At 31.0% G+C, this 6,802-nt stretch overlaps 1 non-coding gene across 1 annotated transcript; it reads left to right on the top strand.

Annotated features, from left to right (window-relative positions):
* The first annotated feature begins 462 nt into the window (after positions 1 to 462).
* On the top strand, positions 463 to 565 carry LOC137816772 (U6 spliceosomal RNA). The gene has a single exon (XR_011081884.1). It is a non-coding gene; the product is annotated as a U6 spliceosomal RNA (small nuclear RNA).
* Positions 566 to 6,802: the final 6,237 nt, after the last annotated feature.

Below are 6,802 nucleotides of genomic sequence, written 5' to 3'. Positions count from 1 at the left end.
AATATATTTTTACAATAACTTTCGATCCTTATAATATTACTGATATAATATAATAAAAAATAAAAATAAAAAATATTGATAAAATACATAAAAACAAAATCATGAGAGATGCAGAGATAAAAAAAAATTCTATAGAAGGATTGAAGAAGTAAATGAAAAATGTCAAATCAGAAAAAGTGATTAGAAGAGTAATGATAAGGGCAGGGACAGCTAAGTTAGCAGAGTTTACAGTGAAATCCCCTTATTGTTGTTTCAAAAATACATAAAAATATATCTTTCTCTGCTCAGCTTAGCAAACAACTACACACCTTCTTCTCTATTTCTACTGGATGATCATCATGTTGCTCTGCATACTCTACTTTCTTTCCACTAGTGCAAGATGTTTAGTTCCGTTGAAGTCCCACACCGTATAATGTCACCAAAACATTAGTTTTTATAATTAAGGCGACTACATCTATAATTGTCCCTTCGGGGACATCTGATAAAATTGGAACGATACAGAGAAGATTAGCATGGCCCCTGCGCAAGGATGACACGCACAAATCGAGAAATGGTCCAAATTTTTTTCCTCCCACTTGTTTTCTGGAGGTTGAGGTGAGTTTGTTCCAAGTTGTGTGTAATTTTTGAATGTTTTATATTTTGAGTTTGAAGTTTATTATTGTGGGTGATGCATGATAATTGTAGTATTGAGAGAGTGTTCCACACATGGCACTACCTCTGTCTGCTGGCATCATGGATCATGAAGAATGTTGGTGGAATCCTTCCAAAGCTTTTGTGCTGATTTCAGTTTTTTTAAACTCACTGCTCGTAATGATCAATAATACCCATAGTTTACTGAGTATAGCATAGCAGGAGATATTTTTCTACAAATAAGAGAAGTGTTCACCATGACAACAGCTAACATAGTCCCACATTGAAAACGTTATTTAAACAAAACACTTTTATAAATGGACACCTAAGGCATTTGGTCATGACCTTACTTGAACAGGATCTGTTCTATAGACAGGAACTGAAGTCTGGTGGATGAACCATGACCCTGTGATCAGAGCGTGATTAATGGGATGGTTGTCTGACAGACTCCTTTCCCTTCCTTTTTTTAAAATCTTAATTGTAAGGGTTGTGTTTTAAAATTTTACAGTTTTGTTTTATTTTGGTACCCAACTTCCCTCATGAATGAACGATATTTTTAATTAAAAACGATATACAACTTGATTAAGACATATTTTTTGGTAAGTTAATTTTTTATGCCTTTTTTTATGTAATTATTTCGATACGTTATGATTAATTTGGAAAAATTTCTAGAACTAATGCAAATCACAACATGCATAAAAGCATAGTTGTACTTAATTATTTTCCAGGAGAAATAATAAAACTAATTAAAGAACACAAGTAATAAATGGTATAGAAAAATAATTTTACTTAATTATTTGTAAAGAAGTAATTAAGCTAATTAAAGAAAATAAAAACTATTCTAGAAAACATAAAGGGTTATGCAAAGTAAATGGTTGATTACCAAAAGTAACATAGTACTACTCTATATAATAAAATATTATCTCTTAACAAATTATGTTACAAGATCAAATATTATTTCTAAACAAATTATGGTATAAAATTTTGAATTCTGCCCACAACTTATATTCTATAAATAATTAGTAGTAAGAAGAGAAAAACATGCATTTGAACTTTTGATCTTCAAACTCATCTCTCTTTCTCTTATTTCTCCTAATAAATTGTTTCCTATTTTAAATATCATAGATTTTTCTTTACCGAAATCACACTTCATTTTGTAAGTTTAGTTTAATAATTTCTTTAGAAAAACAAGATAATGAATTTTGGCATTCACAAAAAATATTTTATGAGCATGAGCATTCACATATTCATTTTGGCATTCACAAGATAATGAAATGGTTGAACTCTCAATTACAACATGAGCATTTGCATTATCATCATCAAAGCAGTCCAATATGTGAAGCTGCTAGATGATTGAACTCTCAATTACAACATGAGCATTTGCATTATCATCATCAAAGCAGTCCAATATGTGAAGCTGCTAGATGATTGAAAAGCTGGAAAATGTCCATTAGACACATCAAGATAGACATTATCATTAGATTATTTCAGCAATGTAGAAAAAAAAAAAATATAGATTGTTCATAATTATGTGAGGAAGAAAATAAAAAAAAATGATAAAAGATTCATGAATGCAATTATTTTTTCGTGTACATTAAGTAGGAAAGATTATTTGACAAACTAATCTCCTTTCATCATTTTTATCAAGTACCATCATTACTCAAAGTAATCTTATATTTAAAATTATGATTTTGAAATGACATGACAAAGTGGTAAATAATTTGTTTTTATATGATAATAGATTCAAGTATTAATTTGGTAATGCATAAAGGATTTGATATGACACACAATTAAACTTACACTTTATCCATGTTTGGAGGATCCAATTGAGGTAATTAAGAATAAAAATTGCAATAATTAAGTCTAGTTTATTTTAAAATGGTACGTACAAATTAGAAGTTGGGATTGTGGTGGTTTAAGTTAAAGATGAATGAAGATAAGAAAAGAAGAAGAACAAAAGGTCCCTATTAGAGAATCTATGCCCACCATGTGTTTCATCCATGGCCAAACACAATGACCCCACTCATTATTTTTTCTCTTCAACAAACCTATTCTCCAACTTATTAACCACTTCTATATTTATACACATATATTCTTCAAAACATTATCAAAATAAACTATTAAGTCATCTAAACCATACAAATAATCATAACAGATACATCCTTTTAGCCTCTATTGTGAGCATCAACAAAAACCATAAGTTTCCCTCTAAAGTACCTTTCCTTGACAATTATAGCAACCATATGCATACACTACACACCCGTGATGAGTTACATTAGTCAAAATTGAGTGTTATTCACAAACTTTTACAAAATTGAGTGTTATTGACAAACTTTTACAGAAACTAATTACATAGTAATAATTCTTAGCTGCCTCATCAATATCATTATTCTGAATTGTTTGGTAGGCTTCATTAAAACATTGTTCTTTAATCAGCAAATATCATTTTTAAGCAGCAGTTTTGTTAATTACCAGCAAGCAGTGCACAATGCAGCCCTGCAGGATTCCAAAAACCGAACACATCATTTTCATTGGTATTTCAATTGATAGTGCAAACAATGTTAGTAACAGACTCTTAACACATTTTTAAACACACTTTTCTGTGCTAGAATTTACTAAAATTCACCAAATGATTTATTAAAGATTGTGTTTAACATCATTCCTTTATTGTTTAGAGAGTATATCTCTAATATTCTAGACATAAAATTCCGAATAAGGCAAAAGCATACCGTAGCTATGATGCGCATATCCAGGAACAAGCCTGCAACAAAAATGATAATAACAAAGATGAAATCTCCTCGAACAGAAGATCCACTACAATTTTATACTATCTCAATATAGTCTGGACAAAGTACAAGGGCAAAGTACAATGAAAGTTCCTCGGCCTAGGGCATTGCATAGACCAAATACTATCATCATTTGCATATTTTAATGTTCAAGATGAGCCCACCCAAAATAGATGCATGCAATACAAGAAAAACACGAATTATATACAAATTATTACATACAAATTACATACAGATTAAATTCCGTATGTAAACAGATATTACATACGGATTTTTTCGTATGTAATTACATACCACTACACCAAGCAAAATCTAGTATTATTATGATTTTTATTATACTTATTATTATTAACAATATTAATAATATTAACAATATTAATATTAATAATATGAATATAATGTTAATAATATGAATATAATATTAATAATATGAATATAATATTAATAATAATAATAAGTATAATAAAAATGATAAAGTAACCAAAGAATTTGTCTGGTCTAGTGTTAACCCTTTCCTGGTCACTAGAAGAACTTGAGTTTGTATCCTTACTATTGCAGTTCCTTTGCAATAATAATTGAGGGCTTGGGTTTGAGTCTTATCTCGTGGCTTAAATACATAGAAAAGAAGGTTTAGACTGTGAAAGACACAAATGATCACAGAAAAGTTAAAAATCATAATAACGTTTGAGATTTTTTACTTTATAATGATCTTATTTTACATATTTTCACTGATATAAATGAATCACTGATATAAATGTTGTAAATTTAACTAAACTAATAGTGTGTTAAATTTATATGTACATTATATTATGCATTTATTAGTATCAATTAAGAACATGTTTGACATTTTCGGGAACAATTTTGGAGCATAAAGCTCCCCAACAAAATTGTTATTAACCATATTACTATAACATATATTACAATTTGGTTCTGAAAAAAAAACATTAGATTTTGATGATAGTGCATTTAGGAATCTTGGGAGACTTAAATGCTAAAAGAAGGGTTTATAATTTTTATATTAGAATTTTTTTCTAGCTTCTAATTCCCTGGGAAAAACAAGGTAAATGGAAACAAATACAAGGCAATTAGATTCATATAACTTCTCTCCATTTCTGAGAGTGAAATAAAAAGGACAAGGAAGATATTTCTTTGAACATGAAACCTAACTGAAGTGCATGTTTACTTCTCAAAAACACTACCCCCATCTTCTTCCCATCTCTCTACAATTGGACTCCTGCTGCAATTAGGTCTTCTATTATCACCAAAGGTAATTAAGATTAAATCCTAATTCCACTTTTCTCAGTTGTTTTATTTGCAGCATATGCCCAGTTTGCAAAGTGTAGAGTAAGTAGTATATGGACAATGAAGAAGATGTTTACATTTTTCATCTAATACAAAATCCTTATGTATTGCAGTGTATGTTTGTTGACTTTATTATAATTATCTTAAAAGTTTTATGAATGATAACTTTGGTTGAGATATATCTTATTTAAATAGTATATATAGAATTGAACTCCAGAAGATATTTTGAGATGGCTGACTTGTTTATATAATATTTTGTAAGCCAAACCAATGAGCAAGAGAGTTAATAGTGAGGGAGAATTTGCCTATGGTGCTGGTCAATTGAACCCAACAAGAGCTGGTAGCCCTGGTTTGGTCTATGACACGGATGACTTAGGGTATATCAGTTCTTATGCCATGAGGGGTACTGATGGAAACCAAGTAGAGGATGCTCTAGGCCATGAAGACCAAGCCCAACAAGGGGCCCAAGCCCATCAAGGGGTCCAAGCCCAACAAGGGGCCCAAGCCCAACGAATTACTAGGAGCATGGCAAGAGCTTTGGGACAAGAGTATAATAAAATGGCTCTTCTTATTTCTTTTATAGAATAGGGGTGTGAATGTAATAAAAAGGTGTAAGTAGTAAGGGAGTCTAGTGGGGAGTGTAGATAGGAGCCTAGGGGGTGCCAAACCGAATTTCATTGCATTTGTGTGCCATTTAGCTTGCATTTTCAGCACCTCTAGGCTATAAATAAAGGTGCTTAGCTTGTACAATTCAGATTGGAATTTTATAGAAGAGAGACTATACTCAATTTGGGAGAGAATTTGTGAGTTTTGAGTCTTCCTCTTCTTTGCCTTATCTTGTGAGCTATGGTGAGCTTCAAGTGGTGGCACTCCATCACTTATCTTGGTTCAAGGTTCCAAGTGGCGTGAATGGCTTCTTCCAATTCTCAAAATCCAGCAAGCATCTTATTCTATAAGTGTTCTTCTTCCCTTTTCTTCAATTTTCCATTCGGTAGTTTTGATTCCTAGAGTTTACTTCTTTTTCTACCATTTATTTTGTGTTTCCAGCATTGTGTTCTTAATTCTGTTTTGGTTCAGTAGCTATCATTTAAATTCTGTCCAGTTTTAATTCTTGTTCTTCTTTCCTTTTGTTTTGATTCAATTTGACAATACATGGACTTCAATATGAGTCTTGGTTGGTGCTTAGTTTTGGTGAGTTCTTGAATTTAGAACATTGATCCAATTCTAAAGTAGAGTGCCTTTTAAATCCAGCTCAAGTTGTTCCTAAGAATGTCAAGAATCATGTGTTCTTGTAGTTACATTCACATCATGTGGTATCTAGAGTCTAGGCTTGTTTTTGCTTAATTCTTGAGTTGTATTGCACTTTACTTTCAAGAGCTCTTTAATTCAAGTTGTTTACCATTCTGTTTTAGGATTTATTTTGAGTTTTCTTGCTGTTTTCTTTTGTTACACCATGTGTTTGTGAAAAGGACTCTAGCACTCATTGTTCATATGAGTATGGCTGCTCTTTTGGAATGGCATTCTCCTTCCTAGAGCTGACCTTAAGCTTCCTTTCACTTGTGGTTATACCTTGTTATATGTCTTTTAATTTTGTAATCATGTCAAGTTTTGTCTTAGTCATGTTATTCCATAATTGTCATTACTTCTTGTAGTACTTTTATTGCTTTGATTGTTTCTTGCTTTGGTATTACTTTCTGTTTTTTAGTTTATTGCTTGATCCTTTGTGCATTTTCATTTTTAGATTTGAGTTCATGCTTGTATCTTCATTCTATACAAGTTCTTTTACACAAATTCCATTATGTCTTTGCTAGTTCATCTTACTGTTTTTCTTTCCTGAATAGGATACTCTGTTTTCTTACAAACGTGCTACTGTTTTCAATTTACTGCAATTAATTGGCTCACTGAAAATTTGTGAAAATTTGGATTTACATACTTCAAAGTGTTACAAAAGCATAGAAAAAAGAATCACTCAAAAATTCCAAGTACACAAAAAATGATAAATAAAATACGAAAAGTGTACAATACTGCTGAAAAGAATACGGTAATTGGGCAGCAATTTTGAAAAAATTATTTCTCTCAATTGG

Source organism: Phaseolus vulgaris, chromosome 1, assembly GCF_000499845.2.
Source record: "Phaseolus vulgaris cultivar G19833 chromosome 1, P. vulgaris v2.0, whole genome shotgun sequence".
NCBI classification, from domain to species: Eukaryota; Viridiplantae; Streptophyta; class Magnoliopsida; order Fabales; family Fabaceae; genus Phaseolus; species Phaseolus vulgaris.
Note: the sequence above shows the minus strand (reverse complement) of the source record. Positions and strands in the feature narration are given on the sequence as shown.